This window comes from Capra hircus, chromosome 26 (genome assembly GCF_001704415.2).
Source record: "Capra hircus breed San Clemente chromosome 26, ASM170441v1, whole genome shotgun sequence".
NCBI lineage: Eukaryota > Metazoa > Chordata > Mammalia > Artiodactyla > Bovidae > Capra > Capra hircus.
The window spans coordinates 43436992-43452088 of record NC_030833.1 but is presented as its reverse complement, the minus strand read 5'-3'; the positions used below and the strand labels follow the sequence as shown (position 1 = coordinate 43452088).

Sequence of the window (15097 nt, the reverse complement as noted above, 5' to 3'; positions counted from 1 at the left end):
ATTTTAGCTTCTCCTGATCACTCTCAGAGAATGTACTTATCTAAATACATGTAGGGAAGGAAAACATAAGACGTGCTCTAGCAATGTAAGTGGAGTGATATCATGATTGAAATTAAAGAGAACAGATGAAGAATAACAAATCAACACAGGCTATTTTCACATTGATGGATATAAAATACATGGATTCCAGAATCCTATCTCATGGCATGCTGCGTTTCTATGTTAAAATTATCGGATTTGTAAGCTTAACATTATAGACATCATCTAGCCCACCTTCCTCTTGCTATAGGAATAAAAAACACATCTTAAAAAGTGGCAGTATAATTTTCAAAGTTCTAAGCAGTAAATATAAAAATAAAAGGTAAATAAATGAGAAATATGCAGTAAAAATTTAGTTTAATAACTGAGGAAGAGCATGGTTTCATTATATCTGTATCTCAACATGGTCCAGGCTTTTAAAATGACCTCATTCTCCCCATTCAAATTTTGGTTCAAATGATTCTGTAGATAAGCATTCACTGACCATTCTTTACATGGTAGCAGTGACATCCAGAAATGTTCCTTGATAGACTACATATATATACACACATATATGTAATAGATGAAATTATTGTTTATTTTTTTGTTTGTTTGCTTCTTAACCTTAATCATCTCCTTCCCTCTTTCCAACATACTAGAATTTAAGCTCCAAGTGAGCAGAACCCTAATATGATTTGTCCACAGTTCTGCCTTGCATCTGGGCCCAGCAGGTGGTCAAGCAATGGACACTTAACAGCACAGTGGGAGCTTCAGGGAGAACTCGCTGGCAGCCATGTTTCCTGCCCCAGATGTATGCGCATATACAGGTATTTTCTCAAATTATTTCTGTTAATTTACACATTCTCTGACGGCAAATCAAGGACCTCAGGTTGAGATCATGATGGTGGACTTCAGCAGACATTGACAAATGAATGAATGAATGAATGAAAAAAATGAATGAATGAATGAAAGGTTCCCAGCACTATAAGGCTGTGTAAGAATATATAAATACGCACATTAGGGCTTACACCAAAGTAATAATTTCTCTTGATTAGCAGATTAGAAATGTCTGTCTTAGTCTTTCCAAGGAAAAGGATCATTACTTCTTTATTCAAACTTGAGCCTCCTCTGAAACATTTTATGAAAAGTAGTTAGTCTGATGACTAATGGTCAAATAAAAGTGATCATCTAATTTTTGAGAAGGAATGTTTTAAAAGGGACAAAGTATCAGTTCTTTATTCATATCCTATAGACTACTTAGTGTCTACTTTGTGAGAAAACAAAAAGATTGATTGAGGAAAGGAGAGAAGGAAATATAAGGGGGTGATCACCTAAAGAATTCAGTTTTTGGGAACACGTCACAGATCTTGGTTTCAGTGTCACCTTTTAGGAGACCCTACCTGACCACTGTCCCTAAATCAGTCACTACCAATACCACTTCCTGCGCTGCCAGGGCCTCGCTCCACTTTCATTCTTTTTCACAACTAATACTACTTCCTGAAACTGTATAATTGTTGTTGTTTTTTTTTCCCTTACCGACCTTTCCTCCCTAAAAATATAAGCTCCACTGGGGCAACTTGGTTTCACGCACCACAGTATCACAGGCCCTAGACATTTGCCAGGCTCACAAGAGAGGCTCAGTACATATTTGTTGAATAAAGAATAAGTATGGGTACGACTGGCCCCAGGGCTACCTGTTTTTAACTCCAATCCCTTCCCTTCCCTATAACACTTCATACAGAGCAGCCACGGCAGTGGAAGAGCCCACTGCATTTATCTTGATTAAAAGCATACTATTTTGAGCCTCTGTCTGTATCTTACCCAACAGAACCATGCCATCATAGCTGTCAGAAACAAACCTAAGAACAAGCCAAAGAGTGAAAACAGAGTGAAAAGGGAAAAAGTCACAGAGGGAATTAGAGGAAATGCAGATTACTCTCTAAGATTTTCCAAAGGAACAAAAACAAAACAAGGGAGTGAAAAATAAAAGTTATGAAAGGGAAAAATAGAAAACGGAAAGCAGAGAGGGATGATTCATAGTCGGAGATGTTGTGAGGAGAAGTCATACATAATTGTTCATGCTGTGTTCATTTTCTCTGCCAACAAATACACATTTTTTGAATTTTAAAGGATTCCTTTGAAAGATTCCTTGCTGGCCCCTGCTGGCCCTATCAGCTGAAAGCTTCTGCATTCAGCCCTTTATCTCAGGTCCTCTGACATTTCCAATGGGTGGGAGTTCTCAGCCTGTCTCTGATCAACTTTGTCTGATGTTTCTGTTTCCCGAAGGTTCCTGCCAGCTTCAAATTCCAGGAGAGGGACTTCAGAACTCTCCAAGTCCTTGCATCACTCGGCCTCAACCCTTTCATCCCCCTCTACAGGACTGCTAGTGGTGATTCCCCCACCAAGCCAATCAATGAACCTCTGCTCTCTCTCACCATGCTCATGACCACCTACACACAGCCTCAGCCCCCCTTTCCCTTCTCAGTTCCTCTGTTTTTGGAGTTTACTGGTCTCACTCATTGCAGGGTAGAATCACACCATCTCATGTAACCAACACATTAACTTGTCTTGCTTGAAATAAAATAAACCATTTCATGGATCATTTTGCCGCTACCTGTGGGTGATAAGATGTCTTTTTAGAGAAAAGGTGTCTCTCCTAAGGTCCTAAACAGAATAGGCAAACCAAAGTCATGGAGTTAGTATTAATGACGGCTGAGAAAAGTTTTAACTCCATTTTTCACTGAATAAAAAAACAGCAACACAGCAACAGAAGAGAGAGTTGTGAACCTAAGAAAGCATACTATACAAATTCTGCTGCTTTCTGTGCTAAAAGATCACAGTTTCCAGAATACATGGAAATTATTTCTTAAAAGAGCACACCATTCAGCTAGAAGCTCATTGTTCAATGTAATGGACACTTAGTAAGGGTTTAATAAGAGAAGGCTTTTTTTTTTCAACCCACAATCCTAAGCCTCACACAAAACACAATATAAGACATTATTTTGTCTGTCTCTGTTATACAACTGGAAGTATACAAAAAAATAGCAAAAGGATATTTTAAAAATATCATATTCTATAAACATATTCCTGTGGCATGAACTCTGAGGATGGAAACATGATAAGCTTGTAGGTATTTATGAAATTGTTAGCACAGAAATAAGACACTGATTTTCACTTTTGTCTCAGGCTGATAATAAGAACATCCATTTTTAGAAAGTGCATAAGCATTATTACTCAGATTCTTTTGAAAGATATATATGTCTTCAAACACATCTCAATAATAGAAACTACAAAATAGTTAATACATCAGAAAGAATTCTTTTTAAATGCTTCACAAACACAATAAACTCATTTCAATAATTTGCAAGCCAGTGCTACATACAGGCAAATCAAACCAGGGTTTTAGCTCTGACTGCACGAGGTACTAGTTTTGTGTTTTGGGGCTTTATTTATCTTCTCTGAGGCTCAGTTTCCTAGTAGGTACAATGGACCTAATAATAATGTCTTAGTGTGTTTCAGTGTGTCCAATAATGACAATGTGGCTGCTGGAACAACTAACCAATCTGGGGTCTGACATGCAATAAATACTAGTTCCCCTTTCCTTTATGAACCATACAAAAGCTTTTAAAGTATTTCTTACAACAAATAATGTGAATTCACATACTTTGTGCTGGATTTTATTTTGTAGCTCTTGATTTAATATGAGCAATTTGAAAATTTCTCCTTGTTTCATGCTACCTGGCATAGAAAATTTATAAATATCTTATTTCTAAATCATTCATATTATAGTCCAGTATGACAGTCAAATCTCTTTCTTCATGCCTTGCTATTTTTATATCTGTGTATAAATGCCTAGCAGATACAACTCTGTTTACAGAGGCACTAGGTTCAAAAATATTTTTGTAAACTTGTTCAGCCTCAAGAGTTCATTTCTTTATTGAAGTGACTGCATAAAATCAGCCAGACTCAGGTGCAGTGCTGCAAATATTTACTGAATTTATACTTCAGTTGATATTAACAATGACATTGGATTTTGTCCTAACCCAATATTTGGGTTGGGGTCTTTAATGAATTGAGAAGGAAATGGCAATCCGCTCCAGTATTCTTGCCTGGAGAATTCCATGGAATTCTTGAATAAATAGTACAGGGTGGCTTGTCATAGAGTGAGGCAAGTTATAGCAACTCTTTTATTTAACGATTACACATGGGTCCAATTTAAAAGTAGCTGGATTATTATTGGTATAATCTTATTCCTGCTTATGGACACCATCCAGACCTTCCAAAGCTCCCCTGTACTTGGGCTAAGGTGATTCTGGTGAGTTCACCACTTTTCAACTGAGAAACCCATAGTCTAGCTCCACCACCCTAAATGCTCAATAGTCTCAATTTTCCAATCTCTAATTTACCCCCTTACATGGTCATTGGGGGTTTCTCAGGTAGGGCAGGGGTAAAGAATCTGCCTGTTAATGCAGGAGGTGTGGAGAAGGCAACGGCACCCCACTCCAGTCCTCTTGCCTGGAAAATCCCAGGGACGGGGGAGCCTGGTGGGCTGCAGTCCATGGGGTCGCTAAGAGTTGGGCACGACTGAGCGACTTCACTTCCACTTTTTGCTCCCATGCATTGGAGAAGGCAATGGTACCCCACTCCAGTACTCTTGCCTGGACAATTCCATGGACGGAGGAGCCTGGCAGGCTACAGTCCACGGGGTCACAGAGAGCCTACCATGCCTGAGCAACCAAGCACACACGCATATACACGCACATACTCACTGCCTCATTGCCACTGATCGCAACCAAAGCGCAGGCGGACAGGAGACTTATGCCAAAATATAAAGGCCTGATAGTTCTAGGACCCTTAAAAAGTTTTTACTGCTTTCAAAACTATAAGCCTGCTCACCACGTAATTTAGTTGGTAAATTTGCAGGCAAAAGGGAAGAACTTTTTCCCCTTATTGGGAAAACTATTTCCATGGAGCTATTCTCATCTCAGAGCAGGTAAACTGCCTAGTAATCTGTCTCCCAAAGATAGTTTTTCTTCTTACAGTTCCTATGTTTTCTCTGTTTCTTCACCTTCAAAAGCTCTCTGTTTTTGTTGGCTTGTTTATTTATTAAGAATAGCTCCCAAAATGGCAATCATGATGGTTTCAGCAGTTTTTTCTTTGTTCTTTTCAGGGGCCTGGGAGATGGAAAGTGGGGGACAGAACAGAACAGCCTGTTTATAATACTGGTCATTTGTAACTAAGAGACTTCATTTTTTTCTCCTTGCTAGAAAGGAAGGTACATCTGTCTTTGTTATTCAGCTTAAGAGAAAATAAAGGTAGAAATTCTTGGGTTTAAAAGTTTAGCTGTCAAAATGGGCACCAGGAGATTTATCTTTCTGTATTGTTTGTAAAACAAATGTGCTTCTTCACACACACAAAATTCAAATGGAATCAATTGAAACTTATGGAACGTGAAAGCTGTCTCCAGTGGGAAATGTTTGCTAGAAGAATATGAGCTAGTTTTTAATGTGAAGTTTCAGATACATTTTGGATTTTTAAAATTCTGTATTATTTAAACAGTCTCCAATTGAACAAACTATAAACTCACATTGGCAGTATTTAAGGAGACAGTTAATTCCATTCATCTTCAGTTTGTCCCCTGCTTTGTGAAGAAAGAAAGGTGGATTCTTTCTTCTCTCCTTGGATCTTAAGCATTGGAGATTCTTAAGGCTCACTAATCTGCCCAATTCTCCTGCCACAACTTCCCTAAGCACTTTTTACTATTCCTGCGAGATTCAGTTCTGGTGATACACTGGTAATTTCCACATATAGGTACATAATCCAGCTACTTCTTCAGTTTCAGGCATGTAGGCTAAGAGCCTTCTGTCTGCGTCTCTCAGAACCTCAGGTTCAACCAAGATAAAATCCTGCCTTTCTCCTTAAGGTATGTGCTTGTTGCATTTTCTACTTCGCTAAATTAACCACCATTTTTCCCACAGTCATGGAGACAGAAACTTAAGACTCATCCCTGCTATTTTTCTCTCCTACTCCATGATCAAAATACGTCAGGCTCATGGCCTGTCATGTCACTTCAGTTTTGGGGATCCTCTGGTTCAAAGCATTGGCATTATATCACTGTGCACATTGCTTGAAACTATTTAGAAGAGTAGTTCCCAAGTAGCTGCTAGTTAGAACCAACAGGGAAGAGTTTTAAAGATACACATACCTGAGCACCATTCTGGGGAGTTCTGATTTAAATTAGTCTGAGGTGGGTCAACAGACTGGTTTCAAATAGGAAAAGGAGTACGTCAAGGCTGTATATTGTCACCCTGCTTATTTAACTTATATGCAGAGTACATCATGAGAAACGCTGGGCTGGATGAAGCACAAGCTGGAATCAAGATTGCCAGGAGAAATATCAATAACCTCAGATATGCAGATGACACCATCCTTATGGCAGAAAGTGAAGAGAAACTAAAAAGCCTCTTGATGAAAGTGAAAGTGGAGAGTGAAAAAGTTGGCTTAAAGCTCAACATTCAGAAAACGAAGATCATGGCATCTAGTCCCGTCACTTCATGGGAAATAGATAGGGAAACAGTGTCAGACTTTATTTTTGGGGGCTCCAAAATCACTGCAGATGGTGACTGCAGCCATGAAATTAAAAGACACTTACTCCTTGGAAGAAAAGTTATGAGCAACCTAGATAGCATATTGAAAAGCAGAGACATTACTTTGCCAACTAAGGTCCGTCTAGTCAAGGCTATGGTTTTTCCAGTGGTCATGTATGGATGTGAGAGTTGGACTGTGAAGAAGGCTGAGCACCGAAGAGTTAATGCTTTTTAACCGTGGTGTTGGAGAAGACTCTTGAGAGTCCCTTGGACTGCAAGGACATCCAACCAGTCCATTCTGAAGGAGATCAGCCCTGGGATTTCTTTGGAAGGAATGATGCTAAAGCTGAAACTCCAGTACTTTGGCCACCTCATCGGAAGAGTTGACTCACTGGAAAAGACCCTGATGCTGGGAGGGATTGGGGGCAGAAGGAGAAGGGGACGGCAGAGGATGAGATGGCTGGATGGCATCACGGACTTGATGGACGTGAGTCTGAGTGACCTCTGGGAGTTGGTGATGGACAGGGAGGCCTGGCGTGCTGCGACTCATGGGGTCACAAAGAGTCGGACACGACTGAGCGACTGAACTGCACTGAGCTGAGGTGGGTTCCGTCATGGGAAGGGCTTGGAAAGCTCACCTAACTCTAACGAGGGCCAGAGATAAAACCCACTGCTTCTGTCAGTGCAGGGGGTTCTACCCCCTCCTCTCAGCATGAACACCACATTCCGGTTGATTATTCAGAACCCCTCACACTCTGGTCTACACCAATTTCAAGAGCCTCGTCTCTTGTCTCCACCCTCCTGCTTCCACCACGGGCGCCTTAAGAGGCAGACTGTCGGACAGTCCGAGCCACTCTCTTTCCTGAGTTCTTCCTCTCTTACTTTAGCGCCATCGCGTATGCCGCTTCCTCTCTCTGCAATATTCCTTTAGTTCCTCACCTGGACCATCTTTACCTGCCTTTTCTTTTACTCAAAGAAGTCTTGCCCATCCCATCCAAACCAACCCAAGGTAGACCAGATGCCCCTCTCCTGTAGCATATGGGTTTCATTGTTCTGGGGTATTTGTCCTTCTAGGTTGTCTTACAGAGTTTCTTCCTCTGATTCAGTTTGTGTTTCTTTATCTTTGTCTCACAAAGCTTCTGGCACAGCAGCTTATTTACATGTACTCATCAAGCACTCCGTGAATATTTATAGGAACATATAAAATTGAATTATATTTTTAAATTGATTTCCATTTAGAAATAAAGGCATTTGCATCACATCAACATTTCAAATCCAGTAGCGTATTTTCACCAATTTTCAAACTCAAACTCACTAGCCTTAAGCTCATTCCCTTTGTGTTCAATTGACCTACTACAAAGAAACATACTACTAAATGCTATTCAAAGATGTTTTCCAAAACCAAAATGAGAAACTTATTATTTTCTGTTGAAAATGATTTTTAAATAGAAAAACAAATGTATTAACATAAATGGGGTTTCCCAGTATACTGGGAACACAAAGGTAATTCAATTCCGGCTTTTGTCTTAAATCCTAAACTACTTATGAAAGTAAAATTCTTAAGTTTAAGAAATAAAGCTGGGGGAAATGATAATAGACAATAAAGGCAACTTACTAATGTGGGAACAAAACACTGAACTTTATCTTGACCAATGTGGCGCTCTGATGAACAAGAATGGCATATCCAATCCTTTACTTCTGTTGCTGCAGCCCACCAGGCTCCCCCGTCCCTGGGATTCTCCAGGCAAGAACACTGGAGTGGGTTGCCATTTCCTTCTCCAATGCATGAAAGTGGAAAGTGAAAGTGAATTCACTCAGTCGTGTCCAACCCTCAGCGACCCCATGGACGGCAGCCTTCCAGGCTCCTCCGTCCATGAGATTTCCCAGGCAAGAGTACTGGAGTGGGGTACCATTGCCTTCTCCTAGGTAACCTCAATTTCCAGGATGATGACTATAGAATTTAATTTCAATTTTACTTTCAGAAAGTCTGAGTCACTCAATAACTTGACAATGGCATTTGGAGGCCTACTAATGGCAAGTGATAGCGCGATAGCACCAGCGAGGAAACAAGAGCTACTATCATTCGCTGGAAGGGGCAAGGAGTATGGACGGCACTGAGGGACGTACGCCCCACTCTCATGGCTGGATGTAGTAGGAACAGCTCTCTTCCACCGAAAGTTTTTGATTCCCCCCAGACATAGCAACGGGGTGCCCTGCCCAGACCACTCTGCAGTCAGCTGCCACCATGTGACTGGAAGAAAGTACAACCCTTCCAAGCTTAGCACGTAACAGTCTTTTACACAGTCTTCCTCCATTGCTTTTTGTTTGTTTGTTTTTCCTTTCAGGCATTAGAAAAAGATCTTTGACCTTTCAAGATGTGTGCTTAAGGTTGTAGTAACCACTGCACGGAGACAATCTGCCCTATTACCTGTTCAAATACTTGATACACGTGCATGAATGAGAGAAATCAACTTCTGTAGGGCTGAGCACTGACACTTTGGGATCTATTTAGCATTACTCTGCTGCTGCTGAGTTGCTTCAGTCGTGTCCGACTCTGTGCGACGCCATGGACTGCAGCCCACCAGGCTCCACCATCCCTGGGATTCTCCAGGCAAGAACACTGAAGTGGGTTGCCATTTCCTTCTCCAGTGCATGAAAGTGAAAAGTGAAAGTGAAGTCGCTCAGTCGTGTCCGACTCCTAGCAACCCCATGGACTGCAGCCCACCAGGCTCCTCCATCCATGGGATTTGCCAGGCAAGAGCAATGGAGTGGGGTGCCATTGCCTTCTCAAGTGCTAAATGCTGTATTCTAATTTTAAGGAGGGGAACTGAGGGTCAGAGAGAAAGACTAGGAGATACAATGTTTCAAATACCATCAGAATGATTATTACTTTCTCAATTTTCACCTTAGGGCAATTTTTTTTTTTTTTTTAGTGTGTATTAACCAAACTTTAATGGGAATCCAAATCAAAGTCACGATGTATGCCAGTGGACACACGAGTTAAAAGGCAGCATTTTAACAAGTTCTCACAAGTCCAGGGGATATAGAAAAGGTGAGAAAGGCACTAGTTCTCAAAGACAACCAGGGTAGTGAATACTTTGAGGCAGTCCTTTCAAAGCAAATGTATAAAGTTAAAAGTAGCATCTACTCTCACTTCAGTATAAACAGTCAGAAAACAGAATTTATGACACCATGAAGGTGGAAGGATAAATTGTCACTGAGAGTCTAATATGACAACATTGATTTGGGCTCTCCATTTATGGTATTTTATTTAAAACTCACCACACACTTAGGAAGAGATATTCCCTATTAATTAACAACTCATAGAAGCTGGAGAGCTGCAACTGTTCACAGCTTTGGGAAACAGAGAAACTGGGATTGAACCCAGCTCTGACATGTTCACACGTCTCATCCTGTCTACTTAGGGAAACCAATAGTCAAATCTGCAGCTCAAGTGCCTGAAGGATTAGGTAAGAAGTATAAACACATGAGCAGACCAGATAGAGAATGGTAATGTACAAAGATGCCTGTGACCCATCTGACCAGGGGCCCCAGTTCCGCTCCTCCTGCCAGATAGTGTCATGCAGAAATATAGGTTCTGGGAAGCCCTACTGCCTACGTATTAGAAGTCAGAAACCAACATATATGGGAGATGTCCCAGTATTTAAATGCTGACGACTGGTTATATTTTACCGGGCTGGCCACCAAGTACATCTCAGGGCTGTACCAGTTCTAACAGCTGCTAGTTTCCAGCTACTGATGTTATACCAGTAGCAAGAAATATAGCTTTTCAAATTCCAAATCTGAACCCTTAATGCTTGGCAAGACTCCAAACCCAACAAAATGGAGGCAGAAACACTTTTTGATGAGTCAAAAAAAAAAAAAATCAACTTTATGAGTCTTGATGGAAAAAGTGAGTGGCAGTTATGTACTTCCTGCCTGCTTATTACAGTACAGGCTAACTGTGATGAGTACTTGCAGTTTAAACTAAAGGTGAACCTAGGATTCCAATACAAGTTGTAAAAGTATTACAGTACTACAGTGTGGCACCATGAGAGAAACCAGGGCTTCTGGTTCGCTCTCACATGCATTCTGTTTAGCGTAAGCTGTTTTCATTAGAAGGGAGCAGAATCCCCAGGGAAACACTAGAAACAACTCCCATTACTTAAAATGCCAGCAACCCACACAGAAGCCAGGGTTGGGTCCTCCAAGACTGCTAAGACCAAGCACATTTCCTGACCCAAGCCATTCCAGATGTGTATCCAGCTGGGAAAGAGGGTGGAGATTCCTATAACTCGAAGCATACACTCACTCCTCTGTCTTGTTCACTGTTCATTCTCCATTTCTATTACACTGTACTCTAATGACATTCACTCAGAACCCTTTAAAGTAGAGAGGAGCCTCTGGCTAACCCAGACCACTTTGAATAAATCTACAGAATAACAAGTAAAATTAATATTTGAACTTTCCTAATCATATTAGACCATAGATTTTAAATCTCTTAAAAATATTCTGGGAGAGTAACAGCCTCGGAGATCTGAAAAGCCTATTTAATAACTGCCACTGGCAAAGCTCAGGGTGTAGGCAACACATCCTACATCCCTGATATTACTAATATCAGCATATCTCACTTTGCAGGGTAAAAAATTTTCACAAAGTTGGTTACAGAGCAAATTTCTGTAAGCAAACCCAATTTCCCTTTAGACTTCATTATATAATTAGAGCACTGTTTCCATTGGGGGGAAGAAATCAAACACAGGGAACTAAACACTTGCAGCCAGGAAAGAATTTAGATGATGGCCAGGATCAAAAGGATTGCAAAAAAATGGTATTAATTCTTGAATGAGAAAAAATAAGTAATTAACTAACTTTTCTACTCCTCCCACCATCTATAGTTAAATACAGCTTTTCCTCTTAGCATAGATGTTTCTTAAGTATAGCAATCCCCCTGGTGACAACTGAATGGTTATAAAGGGAATATAAGTCTTCAGCGCAATCTCAGCAGAGACTTGAATGAATCAATGCCTCTTGTGGACAAAATGACAAAGTTAAGAAAGAGGATCTCTAAAGTCTTGTCAGAGCCAACAATTCTCATTTTAAGTAGCTACCAGAACTCACTCTCCTTCTGCCTAAATATTTTCTCATGCTTAGGAGAATTGTTGGAATATTACACTTTACTGCTACTTGTAACACTCTAGCCTAGATTTCTTGATATATACATATATGCATTGCCCCCACCCCAACCCAGGAAGACAACTCTTGATATTCTCAAAGTTCCATGACAAGGAGGAAGTGGAGAGCTGTGGACACCAACTGGATGAGCAATGGGACAGAATTGCTACACATCACTAGGAAGCTCACAGTCTCAGAAAGATTACCTGGAACTGGTTTTTCTGAGTGAGGAAAACACAGAAGAAAGGCATAAATACTGACTGCGTGACTCTCTGACACCCATCCATGGTTTTCCAGTTGTTGGGGATTTCAGTCATCACTCACCATTTGAGCCAGCCCCCACATCCCTTAATTCATGTTATGAATTTAATATTAGTGAATGGTTTGGAAACCCTATGAACCTAATCACTTTTAAGACACCATACATCTTAACTATAGAAAGGTACTTGAAGACAAAATATATAAAACATAAACACTTTAGATAAACCTCTACCAAATTACTCTAAAGATTCCAAAATGAATAATTGAGCCTTATTATGAAGATAATTAGTCCTTTATTAATGAGTATGCTAATTTTGCCAGTGAGTAATTATGAACAGATTACTAATCAATACTTTAGCTATCTCTAAATATTTCTATCATGAACTTTGTCCATTTACTGCAAAGTAAAGTTTGAGTACACTTTACAGATCGAGTTACAATGATGTATCAACACTATAAAACTAATCTCTCTCTCTATAATTACACATCGTCAATAAACATGAAAGCCCAAGGGATAATGTAAGAAACCTGGATAACTTAGCCTGAGCTGCTCTGAGCATATGTAGCTAATGTAATAGTAAATCACATTGCTGACCCCTTCACCTTAAGCTGTGGGCAGTCTCTATGAGTCTATATGCCAAAGCAAAACATGCTGTTAACAGAAAGCCTTGATTCAAACTATGCATTAAAATTCTGGGTCTAACTTTAAATCATGCATCATCTTCATAAAGTAGCATTTGATACTGTGTACTGAAAAACAGCTTAGGGTATGAAAACATACTTCCCTAAGAAACAGATTACTTTTATAAATTTTATAAATTAAGGATGTGCACAAAGTCCAGATATAAAGATATGTATTACAGAAATATTTAAGAGTGAAAATGGAAAGTGATCTACCATTTTAAAGTATGGAGGTAAATTATATTTTTTTCCGATAGCTCTTAGCTATGTGTGTGTGTGTAACATTTCCTTTATCCATCCATCAACAGACACTTAGGTTGTTTAATGCTTTAGCCATTGTAACTCGTGCATGCACCAGATATTTAACTCTCCTTTGTCTTCGGCCTGTGAGTGTTCCTGTCATTCAGTCCCCCACACTGCCGCCAGATAAACCTTCACAAGCACAATCTGATATGTCACTCTGCCCACCAGCCTTTAAATGGCGCCTCACTTCAATTAAATGAAATTCCAGCTCCTCAGCATGAGAGTCAAGGCCCTCTGGGTCCGACCTAGACTTCCACACTTATTTACCATCTGCCACCGACACCCACACTCCAGGGTATGGTTATCTAAGTTTGGGCACCACAAGCAGCATCAGCACCACCTGAGAACTTGTTAGAAATGAAAATCCTCTGCCCACACCAGCCAAACTGAACCAGAAACTCCGGGAGCTGGACTCAGGGAGTCTGTCTAAACAAGCCCTCCAGATGATTCTGATGCACTCTGAATTTAGGGCCACTGCTCCACCCAAACTGTAGTTCCTTAAATATGTCCAGTATTTCCACATTCTAACACTTATCCCAGTGCTGTTCTCTTACCTGGAGGTGCAATTTCTTCCCTATCTCTAGATGGGTAAAAACCCAACAATCCTTTTAGGTCAAAACCCAATAGTAACTCAACTGTCCCTTTCCTGGTTTCCTCAACCAGAAATAACCACTTTATTCTTTGACATTTCATTGCTTGCATCCTTCTTGGAGCATTTAATGTAGTGTCTTTAGATATACAGTTATTCACATATTTCTTATCTCCTCTGCTAGAATATAGGCAACATGAATTCTGTAAATTTCTTCCAGGTATAGGGCCATATTGCCACAAAGAAGGTACCCTAAATGAGTCTCTCCAAAAATAAAGCAACAATTGATCAGCATTTAAGATCACCAAACTTAGTAAATAAGACCAGTGGACTCCCAGTTAAATGTGATTTTCAGGTTAACAACAAATAATTTTTATAAGTAGGTCAACATATTACATGTGTCAAATTTATATACTTCTAGTAAAAATTTGTGTTATCTGAAATTCAAATTTAAATAAGCAACCAGGATTTTACCTGAAAATCCTAACTATTGTGCATTTGTTACTTTATCTTGATTCAGATTTATCTCTTTGCTAGTCATTCGCTGCTGCTGCTGCTAAGTCGCTTCAGTCGTGTCCAACTCGGTGCAACCCCAGAGACGGCAGCCCACCAGGCTCCCCCATCCCTGGGATTCTCCAGGCAAGAACACTGGAGTGGGTTGCCATTTCCTTCTCCAATGCATGAAAGTGAAAAGTGAAAGTGAAGTCGCTCAGTCCTATCAGACTCTAGCGACCCCATGGACTGCAGCCTTCCAGGCACTGCCATCCATGGGATTTTCCAGGCAAGAGTACTGGAGTGGGGTGCCATTGCCTTCTCCAAGTCATTCTCTAGGAAGTATAAATAAGAATTTAAAAAAAAAAAAAACCTTCCATACCTGAATAAATGTTTTCCTTTAAAAATCATATTGGAAACACTTGTACTTATTCATTGATATTGACATTGCCCAAAATGTGTTTGAAATTATTTTTAAGTGCATGCAAAACTCTCCTATTGAGTACATGAGAAAATCAGCCTCATTATCTGAAACCTGTGTGTTTTAAAAATATACCAACTATATTACTATTTTTATAGCCTACTTTATCTTTCATCGTTAATATCCAATGTCTTTTTACTCTTTTTCAAGATCAAATTTATCTTGAAAGACTCACTACCTGATACCACTGAAAATAATTTCAAAATATATTTAGGGCTTAAAAGGAAAATTTCCCTACAAATGTAAAACTGTTTATGAAAGTCCATCAAAGTAAATAATTAAGTTTCCAAGATGCTAATATAAAGATGTTATTCAAAGAAATGTGTGTTAGTCTGGTTCTCTCTAATTTTTCAAAAAGTCACATTTCCTTGTAATTACTTCTCCCTTAAGAGTCCAAATTTCATCGATGCCACATCCCCACGCCACCAAACATTAATCCCCAGTAAAGCAAAACCAAATGTGATAAGTTCTTCTCAAAGACCTCCATCAGTTCAGTTCAGTCGCCCAGTTGTG

At 39.9% G+C, this 15097-nt stretch overlaps 1 protein-coding gene across 4 annotated transcripts in view; it reads right to left on the bottom strand.

Moving 5' to 3' along the window:
• PRKG1 (protein kinase, cGMP-dependent, type I) overlaps positions 1–15097 on the bottom strand; it is a 1377467-nt gene that overhangs the window by 1054441 nt on the left and 307929 nt on the right. The window lies entirely within an intron of this gene.